Source organism: Hyperolius riggenbachi, chromosome 11 (genome assembly GCF_040937935.1).
Source record: "Hyperolius riggenbachi isolate aHypRig1 chromosome 11, aHypRig1.pri, whole genome shotgun sequence".
NCBI classification, from domain to species: domain Eukaryota; kingdom Metazoa; phylum Chordata; class Amphibia; order Anura; family Hyperoliidae; genus Hyperolius; species Hyperolius riggenbachi.
Genome location: NC_090656.1, coordinates 27,416,770 through 27,429,587, shown reverse-complemented (window position 1 = coordinate 27,429,587; position 12,818 = coordinate 27,416,770). Strand labels below are relative to the sequence as shown.

The following is a 12,818-nucleotide window of genomic DNA, read 5'->3' as shown; positions in this document are numbered from 1 at the left end:
TGAAGAAGAAGAAGAAGAGGAAGAAGAAGATGAAGAAGAAGAAGAAGAAGAGGAAGAAGAAGATGAAGAAGAAGAAGAAGAAGAAGAAGAAGATATAGAAGAAGAAGAAGAAGAAGAAGATATAGAAGAAGAAGATATAGAAGAAGAAGATATAGAAGAAGAAGAAGAAGAAGAAGAAGAAGAAGAAGAAGAAGAAGATATAGAAGATAAAGAAGAAGAATAAGTATATACAGTATTGAACAGAATTTTGGACACAACTTCTCTTTCCACCTTTTGTTTTTTTTTAAAGGAACATCCCCACATAATCACTTGCTGTTGTTACTTGGAAAAAAAGATGTTTCTTGCATCATTCACCCCCAAAACAAGTGTTGGAAGCTATTTAAGGCCAATTCGAATAGTCAGCTCGAATAATGAGCTCGAATACCAACTCGAATAGTGAGCTCGAATTTCGAGGTCGAATCGAATAGTAAAAAATATTCGACTCGAATATTCGACCGAACTCGAATAATTTACCAACAGAATTCGACTTAACTCGAATAATAAAAAGGGGTATCCGAGCATCACTGCCTATGCCTGGCTCCATGGGGGGGGGGGGGGGGGCGACTTTTACACCCTTGTCCTGGGTGAAATTTAGCCTAGAAACTGCCCTGAGTTTGGTGAATAGAGATGTAGTGAACGGTTCGCCGGCGAACGGTTCCAGGCGAACGTTGGGGGTTTGCGTTCACCTGCACCAGGCGAACTTTTTCGGAAGTTTGATTCGCCCCATAATGCACTATGAGGGTCAACTTTGACCCTCTGCATCACAGTCAGCAGGCACATTGTAGCCATGTAGCCATTCAGGCGACACTTAGCCCTGGAGCCCCACACCCCTTTTATAAGGCAGGCTCGCTGGCCATGACACTCACTTGTGTGCCTGCTAGACAGACTAGGGACAGCTGCTGCAGACTTGTTCCCCTAGGGAAAGATTAGTTAGGCTCTTGGCTTGCTCCTGGATGATTGTTATTGCTAAAATAGCACCCCTCAGCTCTCTTTTAGAGATAATGTTTTCCTGATGTGTTTTTTTTTTGTGTGTTGCTCACTGACACTGATATTATACAGCCCTATCTGTTACAGCTGGACCTTGGTAATTGTTATTACTGAGCCAGCCAGGATCTGCCTAACTATCTATACTGGGACACCTACCTATGCCTACCTAACTACTGGGGCACCTACTTACCTATACGGGGACACCTACCTACCTACCTATACTAGGGGACCTACCTATGCCTACCTACCTATAGTGGGTCTCCTACCTATGCCTAGCTAACTACTGGGACACCTACCTATGCCTACCTATCTATACTGGGTCTCGTACCTATGCCTAGCTAACTACTGAGGCACCTACCTACCTATACTGGGTCTCCTACCTTTGCCTAGCTAACTACTGAGGCACCTACCTACCTATACTGGGTCTCCTACCTATGCCTAGCTAACTACTGAGGCACCTACCTATGCCTACCTACCTATACTGGGTCTCCTACCTATGCCTAGCTAACTACTGGGACTCCTACCTATGCCTACCTACATACAAGAAGATAATAAGGTCGTTGCTTCATTGTGGACAGACCAAATTTGATCAGCTGGACAGTCACTGTTCTATCATTGAGCTACCACAGCCCGGCGACCATATGGGCTGGAAAACTGCCACGGCCTACACTCTCGCCATGGTGCGCACCAGTCCAGCATGGCCGTCACTACGCAAACAGCTGTTTGCGGTGCGTTACACAGTGAGTTTGGTGTGTCAGTGTGAAGCAGAACTCTAATTATACTCCCTGATTGATGTATACACATGCAAGATGTTTTAAAGCACTTTAGGCCTGCAATTTAGCATTCAATGTGATTTCTGCCCTTAAAACGCTGCTTTGCGTCACATCCAGATTTTTCCCCGGGACTTTGGGCATGTATCCCACTCCGCCATGCCCCCCTCCAGGTGTTAGACCCCTTGAAACATCTTTTCCATCACTTTTGTGGCCAGCATAATTTTTTCTATTTTTCAAAGTTCGCATCCCCATTGAAGTCTATTGCGGTTCGCGAGCTTTTCCGCGAACCGAACCTTCCGCGAAGGTTCACAAATCGGGTTCGCGAACCGAAAATCGAAGGTTCGCGACATCTCTATTGGTGAAGAATATTGCATTCTCCAGCATTATGGAGCACCGTGTCATAAGGCAAAAGTGATAACTAAGTGGCTCGGGGACCAAAACTTTGACATTTTGGGTCCATGGCCTGGAAACTCCCTAGATCTTAATCCCATTGAGAACTTGTGGTCATTCCTCAAGAGGCGGGTGGACAAAAAAAACCTAACTAATTCCGAGAAACTCAAAGAAGTGATTATGAAAGAATGGGTTGCTATCAGTCAGGATTTGGCCCAGACTTTGATTGAGAGCATGCCCGGTCGAATTGCAGAGATCTTGAAAAAGAAGGGCCAACACTGCAAATACTGACTCTTTGCATAAATCTTATGTAATTGTCAATAATAGCATTGAAACGTATGAAGTGCTTATAATTATATTTCATTACATCACATAAACAACTGAAACAAAGATCTAAAAGCAGTTTAGCAGCAAACTTTGTGAAAACTAATATTTTTGACAGTCTCAAAACCTTTGGCCAGGACTGTACTTTAACATTGAATAGCAAAGCCCCCTCATACATGCTATTGCACACCAAATTGCTACATATGTTAAGGAGAATAGGGGGTGCAAGTGAACATTTTTTTTTCCAAAAGGACATTGTAGTTTTTGAGAAAATCGATTTTAAAAATGCAAAGAAAAAAAATGTTTTTTAAACTCTGAAAAATGACAGTTTAAAAAAAACATTTTTGTTAGCATTTTTAAAAACTGCAAGGTCTTTTTGAAATGTTTTTTGACTTGTACCCACTCTTCTCCTTAACATATGTAACAATTTTGGTAGCAATAGCATCTATGGGGGCTTTGCTATTAACTGCCAAAGTTGGCACAAAATTGCGCGAAATTACGCAAAAATTTCACAAAATTATGAAATATTACTATTACATGCAAAATTAATTACTGTTTTCTCTGAAATTTTGCATTATGATTACGATGCGTAATTGCCTATTTCAATGCAAAATTTCGGCCTACCACTGTTCCTAACCCTAAGACCCCCCTGTTGGTGCCCGACTTTAAATCTCCCCAGTGGTGCCCAACCTTAAACCCACCTGGTGGTGCCTAATGCCTAACCCCAAGACCACCCTGGAGGCGCATAACCTTTACCCCCCTCAAATATCTAACAGTAATTACCCCCTCCACTCCTAACACTAAAAACCTCCTGCTACAGACTAACACTAAAGACGCTAAAGAACCTCCTCCCCCACCCCCACCCGGCCACGCCAATGCTTAACCCAGCCTACCAGTGTCCTATTGAAAAGTGCACCTAATAAAATAGCAGGGCCGCCCACTATGCAAGCTGCGGCTACAAATAGTGGGGACGGCTATTTTATCGGCACCCATTTCAGTAAGATGCGCCCTTTCCCCTATTCCATTTTAATGCATACACAGTTTTTAACACTAAAAAATTCCAAATATCTGATTTCCAGTTTATGTTTATCCTCCTCCCCACTATCAGAACCCATTTTCTATGCAGTGATTAAGTTATAGCTAAACACGAATTTAAAGAGAACCCGAGGTGGCTTTGTATAACGTTAGTGGGGCACAGAGGCTGGTTGGGCACACTAACACCAGCCTCTGTTGCCCCATCGTGTATGTCAAAGACCCCCCTGCTCGCCGCTATACCCCCGCAATGCTGGCGACACGCAGCGTGTCGCCAGCACAATGTTTACCCTAGCGCTGTCTGTCAGCGCCGCTCCGCCGCCTCCTCCGCATCGCCGCTACCCGCCCTCGTCCCTTCCCTCATGCTGATTGGAGGGAAGGGACGAGGGCGGGTAGCGGCGATGCGGAGGAGGCGGGGGAGCGGCGCTGACAGACAGCGCTAGGGTAAACATTGTGCTGGCGACGCGCTGCGTGTCGCCAGCACTGCGGGGAGGATAGCGGCGAGCAGGGGGGTCTTTGACACACACAATGGGGCAACAGAGGCTGGTGTTAGTGTGCCCAACCAGCCTCTGTGCCCCACTAACGTTATACAAAGCCACCTCGGGTTCTCTTTAAAAAGTGTCAAAGCAATCATTTTGATTAGTGTATGTTATAAGTATTATACATACTTTTCAAATGTTGAAGCTTTGCTTGCCTGCAGCTGTGCACCTCTCCACACAGATTTAACATCTCCTGTTTGCGAATATCCTAAGATATTTCACCAATCACCACTGACTTCCTGTGATCTGTAAGGGTGGCCACTGGCCACACACAATAGAATACAACTACTTGATTTTACAATAATTAGATAAAGACAATTGGTTGTACAAAAAAAAGTAAACTTTTTTTTTTTTTTGAAAAACCTGATCAAATTTTACATTTTTATTGATAAAAGTTGACTGGCAGTGACTGATTTTTCAGATCAATTTTTAAGAAAATTGAACAGTGTAGGACAAATTGTCAATTTCTTGATTTATAGACCCAATAAATGTTCAGCATTTTTTTTTCATAATTGGGGAAAAAAAACGATCATGTGCTCCATGGAGAGGGGGGGGGGGGGGGGGGGGCTGAAAGAATGGGGAGGCTGCATGCACTGCCCTATGGAGAGGGGAGGGCTGGAAGAATGGGGAGGCTGCACACACTGCCCTATGGAGAGGTGGGAAGGAGGAGTAGCAAGAAGCTGCATGTATTGTGCTAGAAATGGGTTGGGCAGGAAGTTAGGCTGGGCAGAGGGCTCACACTACAGGGTTCAGTACCGTGGAGTGTGACTGTACTGGTATCATGGCATGTACGACTTCTGTCCAGGGCCCATGCAGTATGTTTGGCTTCCGTTACTGCAATGGATGGAACTGAATGGACAGAATGCAGCATGACTAAACAGATCCTATGTCTAAAGTGTAACTGTCGGGCATTAAATCAAAAATCAATTATTTATTTTTATCTGGTAAACAAGTAATAAAGATGCTAACTAGGTAATCCAAAAGTTAAAATTACCATTACTTTTCTTGTTGATAAATGATCATTCCCCAGTTACCTGACTCTTATGTGGTACACACAGTTTGATACGCAAAAAGGAACTTGCAGGGCATGCTGGGTTGTCCTTTTTTGCTTCTCTTCTTCCCCCTCAGACTTAACTAATGCAGTCTGATTGGCTGAAGCCTCTTTCCCTCCTGTTTTCCCCTCCCACACCTCTGTTCCTCTCTGATTAGCCAATATTTCTCATGCTGAGACAATGCACTTTCTATAGTGAAGGGTGGGCAAATCAGGCAGAGGAGAGTAAGGAAGGAAATGACATCACGATTGGCTTCAAAAAAGCCACACTTAAAATGGGAAAGGCTAAGAAGGATTTTCTCTTTTTTTACTGTAGAAAAATCACTAAAATCAAACTGTGGACAGTGCAATACATACGTTATCTAAGTAGAGCAAGTATTTATCTACTTATATATGTGTTTTTTTTCTGAGATAGTATGGCTGACAGCTCCTCTTTAACATTTGATCCATCCATATTAGCCCACAATGTGAAATTGATGGAGCAGAGTGGTATGTACACGCAGATAGGCACCCGGTTATAACTCTTTACTTAGAGCAGAAAAAAATCACAGAGTGAATACAGGAAATCGCAATACCATAGAGATAATTGCATCATTTTACAGACAGTGACATCTTGTGGCTGCTTTACTATGCTGCAGTTTAAGTAATAATGTTGCTAAATCTAGCAGAAATGACCCTAGGAGGGCTGGAACGGGGTTATAATAACAATAGTAATAATAATAATAATAATCAGCTGATAGAATATATTTGCTCAAGCTACATTGGACATAGAGAATAGGTGATGTCTATTCAGAGTATTGCAGAAATTATCCTTTTCAGTGCTTGAGCCTTTAGCTACCTGTGATTTGCCCTCATACAGTCCCCCCCCCCCCCCCCCCCCGATCCTCTTCGCTGAATCAATGATTCATTCACCACCCACATACTACGCTTTTGTATACCAGAAGTATACAGTATAAAAATACATAATAAATTCAAGTACCGTTAAGCCTGTAAAGTAAAAATCAGTCTTCGGCTGACAATGGGCTTACTTATATACGTATATAATTTGAAAGGTACTTGAATTCTCTCTCTCTCTCTCTGTGGTTGCTTTAAACATTTGATCTATATATAATATATTTACAAATATAGGATATATATATATATATATATATATATAGTACCTGAAGCATACCTCCCAGCTTATTTCAGCAGTGGCTAAAAATGGGAATCTGAACTTACCTGGGTCTTCCTCCAGTCCCCCGTAGCCCGTGAGGTCCTTCAACATCTTCTGGGTCTCCTCTACGCTCCCGCTGGTGGCTCTATAAGGTGTGCGACTTTACCCGAAGTCTTGCGGAACTGCACATGTGTGGCCCATGCACGCTCCCAGATCGATCGTGGGCCTGTTGCCGCAAGCATGGTTCTCGAAAAGGCTGAACCGAACTTGCCCGACTCATGGCGATGGGTATGTGATCGATCTGGGCGCGTGCATGAGCCATGCATGTGCAGCTGCATAAGACTCGGGGAAAAGTCATGTACCTTTATAGTATGGGGGCTGGAGGAACCCATAGGTAAGTTCACAATTCCATTTTTAGCCTCTGCTCAGACTCCCTTTAAAGGAACCCTGAGCACTCAAAAAATGAAACTGGTACTTACCTGGGGCTTCCTCCAGCCCACCGTAGGCTGCAAGGGCACCTGGCATCCTCCTGGCTCCTCTCCCGGTCTCGCTGGAGGCTCCGTTACCGCCGACTTTTGGGCTGTAGGTCAGCCGGTTCTTCCTGAACGGAGACACTCCACATCATCACGCTGGCCATTACACGTTATCGCACTTGACGTGACAATCCTGAGCATGCGCGGTTTTCTAACTCAGAACTGTGCATGCGCAGGACTGTCACGGCAGCCGGCATGATGATGCATAGCGGCCAGCGTGATGATGTTGAGCATCTCCATTCAGGAAGAACCGGCTGAACTTCTGCCCGAAAGTCACCAATAACGGAGCCACCAGCGGGACCGGGAGAGGAGCCAGGAGGATGCCGGGGGACCTCGCAGCCTACGGTGGCCTGGAGGAAGCCCCAGGTAAGTACTAGTTTCATTTTTTTTTAGTACTCAGGGTCCCTTTAAGACATGCCTCTGCCACACCCTTAATCATGCCCTCAGCACACTGCTAGTAATGCATTTCATAAAGTTTTAATAAAAAAAAAATATGTTGTTTATAATTCAAACCACACTGGTTCTTTCTCTCCTGGTTCATTTTCTTCCAGATTAAAAATTGAAAATAAGAAATATATAACTGTAAAGGATGGGATTAAAGTTTAGAGTCAATTAGACACGTTTTTTAGTAGATAAATACATATAGTCCTGAAAAAAAATTGAGGGACAAATAGGGTAGAAAGAGTGACAAGGGGATTGTGTTTCCAAAAGGGACTGTCCCTCCAAAACATATCCTGGGGGGCCCGCTCCAAATTTCTGCAGGGGGGGGGGTGGCGATTCCTAATTACGCCCCTGGCCGTGTCTGACGCTGGCTGTCAAGGTAAGGGGGGCGCCTGTCACTACCTAACTGGGGGTCCCTGTCACTACCTAAACTGGGGGGCACCTGTCACTCACTATCTAACCTGGGGGTCCCTGTCACTCACTACCTAACCTGGGGGTCCCTGTCACTCACTACCTAAACTGGGGGCTCCTGTCTTTACCTAAACTGGGGGCTCCTGTCACTACATACACTGGGGGGTCCCTGTCACTACCTGAACTGGGGGGCACCTGTCAGTACATACACTGGGGGGCACTTGTCACTACATACACTGGGGGGCTCCTGTCACTCCTGGTGCTAACTCTCCACCCTGTACTCTGGATGAGTCAGTATTGCCTTGCATAAAATCTCCTGCAGTGACCCTAGAGGCTCGTCTAGGTATTGCTACCGTTCTCACCTGTTTTTCCGCCATTTTGGAATTGCGGGCTGGTTTTGCTGCTATGCAGAATTCTGTGTGCAGTAAGATTCGAGTTAGGGAGTCAGTGTGTGTTCCAGTAAATATTCCTGTGCATCATGTTCATGAAGATAAAATTCAGTCTCAGCGGATTGTAGAACCATTCCGGGGACATTTGGTCTGTCCGCAAAATGTATTTGATGTTTTGCCCTGTAACATGGATAGTTCAGAATCCTTGATTTTTTTGTAAGAAAACTTGGTAAACGATGCTCCTGAGCTTTTGTCTGTTGTTCTGGAGATCTCCGACTTGCTCCCAAAGGGTGCAGAACTTTTAGGAGGTGCCTCCTGTCCCACAGGGCCACCTCAGGTGTTGCCCACTTCAGTAGGCATCGCTGCTATATTGACTACCTTTGCAGCTCTTGGGGAGCTTCAGTCATGCGTAGTCAATGATGAGTGTTGGTTGGATACCAGTACAGTCACGGAAATTTCTAAGTTGGAGTCCAGGACTTCTTTTGTAAGTCCAGTGCTTGTGACCACTACTCGTGATGATTCTCTGCCTGGTTTTGGTTTTGATCTTGTCGTGACGGACTCTGAGGTTGGCAGTTCCTCGACATGTCCAGAGGTTTCTCTTGTGCTAGTGTACCCCGATGTGCTCTGTGACCCAGAAAGCCCAAGTGTGTCTCGGTTGTCAGCATGCTCAGATGCTTCCTCAGTGGCGAAATGTCCTGATATTGCCTGCCTGCTTGCATGCCCAAAAGTGGACCCTGAAAGCCCTGATGTTGATACTTGTCCTGGTAATCCTGAATCCGGAATTGTCATTGGTTCCATAGGGGTTCTTGGTAGTTCTCCGTGTGAGCCTGGTGATCGTTCTGCCCTTTTGGGATCTCTGCGGAGCTTCAAAGTGTTCTGGGAGATTCTGGGAGAAATATTTACTGGTACCCTGGATGAGATCAACAGCGGCTTCGCTGTGGAAAGAGACACTTCAAATAGGTATTGTGGCAGGTTTGGTATTTTTGGACAATCCCTGGAAGGTGGTGGGCATGGCTCGGAGGGTGTCGATAGGGTCTTCTCGGGCATTCACGGTTCTGATGGGTGTTACGCTGAGACTTGTAGTACTGATGGGCATGTTTCGATGGCTTCTGCTTCCGATGAGGCCAGTTTCGGGAGGATTGACTCTGGAAGTGGGCCTAGTCGGGCTGTCCCGACCTTCATTAGTCTTCAGTCAGAGTTTTTTGCCAATACCAGTTTTGAGAGACGTCTGGAAGCCGTCTCTAGAGGGGGGGGGGGGGTACTGTAATGATCTGCTCAGCTGGCTGCACAGGCAGACAGCTGTTTGACCATTCCTCAAGTCTGTGGGCTGCAGGTCTCTGGAAGAGAGACTTGTCTTTGCTTTGCAGGTTTCAGACCTGTTCTGCTGCTTAGGAATTTGCATACATTCGTTATGCAAATCGCCTACCTGCCTCCTTTGAAGGCTGGCCTGGCAGTATAAAAGCCATATTCTCCCACAATCCTTTGCTGGTCATGATGGTTTGTTAATACACTCCTGGAGTGTCAGCCTTGTTACTGTTTGCTAAAGATTATCTTAGAGTAATTCCTGGGGACTGCACTAGGTAATCCTTCTAGTGTAGTCAGGTTGTATTATCTGTATTGCCTGTTTGTCTTATCCTTGCGATTGCACTGTCGCCAGCGGTAGGCGATAGTGAATCGTTTGGTCCTGTGCCTGGATCGCACTTGCCCTAGAGGTAGCGGCAGTGGATCTCTCTTATCTAAGTCTTGGAGTTGTACCGTAGCTGCGGGTGCTACTGGTTACTCCTTCTGCCTGTCTTGCCGTGTGGATCGCACTCGCTCTGGTGGAAAGAGCAGTGGATCCTGCTAGGCATATTCCTGTACTTGGATCACACTTGCTCTGGTGGAAAGAGCAGTGGATCCTGATAACTCTTTTTCTGTACTTGGATCACACTCGCTCTGGCGGAAAGAGCAGTGGATCCTTCCTGTCCTATCCCTGAACCCGGACAGCACTCGCTCAGGCGGAAGAGCGGTGGATCTTATCTAACCTATTCCTGTTTTCCGTTCGTTTGTCTGTCTGGAGCAAACGCTTGTTATTTGTTCTTTTGTGTTGAGTTGTTAGTCAGGGTGGCGTGCTTTTAACCCTGTTGTGCTTAATGTGCGGAGATCGCGCCGTAAACGCGTTCGCTGTTGCGAATAAGTGCGGTGTTCGCGTTTAGCTAGCGTTTGTTATTTTCTGCACCTTCTGATTGTTGTTTGCTGTGCCTTTGCTACTCTCGTGTTCTGTCCCGTTCGACCTTGTGTCACTATTTGGCAATCGCCATTCTTGCGATTGCGTTCTCGCTTGGTTTCTGCGGATGTGTGTTCACCGTCGCCGGGTGGCGACTAGATTGGGGAACACGCATTTGGTCTATCTCTGTGCTCTCTCTCTCTTTAAGGGCTATCTTGCCCTGCCTTGCTTCCCATCGTACAATTCCTATCTGGCATCTGTGGCTGTGCAGAGGATCTGTTTCTCTGCACTCCACGGCTCCATCTGCCGGTAGGAATTACCCTCTACAGGTGCATAGCACCCTTGCTGGGTTCCCTCAGATTTTACGTTTGTGGAGGATTTCCGCAGTGTCAGCGCTGACCACGGGAATAATTCCACAATCGTTACAGCTACCTTAACTAGGGGGCACCTGTCACTACCTAAACTATCCAGGCCAGCCAGCCCAGCATCACCACCAGCCAACCAGCCCAAAATCACTGTCAAAAAGGCCACAGCATCACCACCAGTCAGACCAGCATTTACTTCAACCAGCCAAGCACAGCCCAGCATTACCGCCAGCCAGGTCACAGCATCACCGCCAGCCAATCCAGCCACAGCATCGGCCACAGCATAACCGCCAGCCAACCAACCTGGCCACAGCATCACCGCCAGCCAGGCCACAGCATCACTGCCAGGCCTTTCAGCCCACACATCATCCCCAATCCAGCCAAAAACAGTATTGCCTGGCACAGCAGCCAGTAGAGGAGAATTCAGAAGCCAGGTGAGAGGTGTTTACCATATTAAGGGGGCATTCTGGCTATATATGTGAAATGCTGTCTATTTATGTGCCTCATGACTGCTGAATTTGTCTTGTTGGGGGCCTCATGATTGCTGAATTTGTCTTTTTGGGGGCTTCATGATTTGTTGGGGGCCTCATGATTGCTGGATTTGTCTTCTTGGCGGCCTCCCGATTGCTGAATTTGTCATGTTGGGGGCCTCATGATTGCTGAATTTGTCTTGTTGGGAGCCTCATGATTGCTAACTTCGAGACTATGGGAAAAGCTGAATCATCATCATATAAGACAATAGCATTAAACCTACTTTTTTAGCTTTTTAAAACAGAAAATAAAACTGAGGTTCTAAAAAAAAAATGAATACATTTTTCAGGAGTAGGATGGATGAAATTGTTTATCTTCACAGTTTATTTTCAACTTGGATTTTCCATAATGTTCTTGTATGAGTTAAAACGTTTGTACAGTATTTAGTTTAAATTGCTGTTGCCACTTTGCGATAGATAAGTGACTTTTGGGTTGCAGTTTGGGCACTCGGCCTCCAAAAGGTTCGCCACCAATGTCCTAATCTAATGTCCCACCATTGCTAGATTCATGTAAATTTGTCTCCACCCATGATCACACCCACATTCTGGTCCATGGCCACACCCATTTTTCATCAGGCGCGCATAGCGCACCGCACAATGTAACACACATATTTTTGGGCGCGCTAGCTGCGGTGTGCTGATCTCTGCTGCCTACAGTATGTACAGTATACGCTGTTCTCTAGTGCCCGCACTGTGTGCTGATCTACCTCCAGTGTGTACAGTATAAGGTGTTACTCTGTGCCTTTACTGATTGTAAACCAGCTGTATTGTATGCTGATCCCTGCTACTTTCAGTATGTACAGTATTAGCTGTAAAGCCTGGTACACACATACAATTTTGATTAGCCAATTTAAGCTCTGTTCATCAAATGAATTGTCTGTTGGCCCACTAACTGCATGGGGGTGATAAAATTGGTCAGTGATTGACCAATCAAAATTGTATGTGCTTATATATCTTTGATCTATGCCTATACTGATTGTAAATTATCTAAATAAAGGACAGTGGGCTCCATCCAATATTTTGATGGGCAGGCCCGTTATCTATAGCGGCTAAGTTCATGTACATTTGGCCCCACCCATGGCCCTGCCCACTCAATGCATGACCACGCCCTTCTCTTGCCGTGGTGTGCTGCGTGCGCTGCATACACACCCCACCTACACCTGCCCACAGGTGGCCCTGATCTCCAAGGACCCTAGTAACGCCCCTGGAGCTGTGCCAGTTAAAACTGTCAGGAAGTGCATTTGATTTGCTTAATTTTCTGCTGCATGCAACCTGCACTAAATTTGTACACAAACCGCAGTTACTTATACGCATCTCATTGAACATCTCTGACAAGCACCAGTTCCAAAAACTGTCAAGCTTTGTCTCCACAAGACCATAAGATAGATAAAAACCTCGGCAATCTCCCAAGGACAGATATATTCATAAATCACTGGGAAATTTCAGTATTAATAGGTTATTTAACTTCCTGCATCATTATTACTGAAACTTCTGTGATTAATGGTTATGTCAGCTCTTGAGAGATTATGGAGATCTTTGTTTATGTGTGTTTTTATTGTTTTTGTGCTCTTAGCATATTTTGTATAAAAGTGAAGTCTTATATTTTTCTTGAATTGGTGCTTGTGCTACCGCTGTCTTGGATCCGAGATAAACTT

The 12,818-nt window shown here is 45.5% G+C and overlaps 1 long non-coding RNA gene across 1 annotated transcript in view; it reads right to left on the bottom strand.

The window, feature by feature from the left end:
- Window positions 1–12,818, bottom strand: part of LOC137538162 (uncharacterized) — an 83,133-nt gene that overhangs the window by 20,133 nt on the left and 50,182 nt on the right. The window contains exon 2 of the long non-coding RNA XR_011024695.1: window positions 4,214–4,330. This is a non-coding gene — a long non-coding RNA (uncharacterized lncRNA). The remainder of the gene's footprint in view (window positions 1–4,213; window positions 4,331–12,818) is intronic.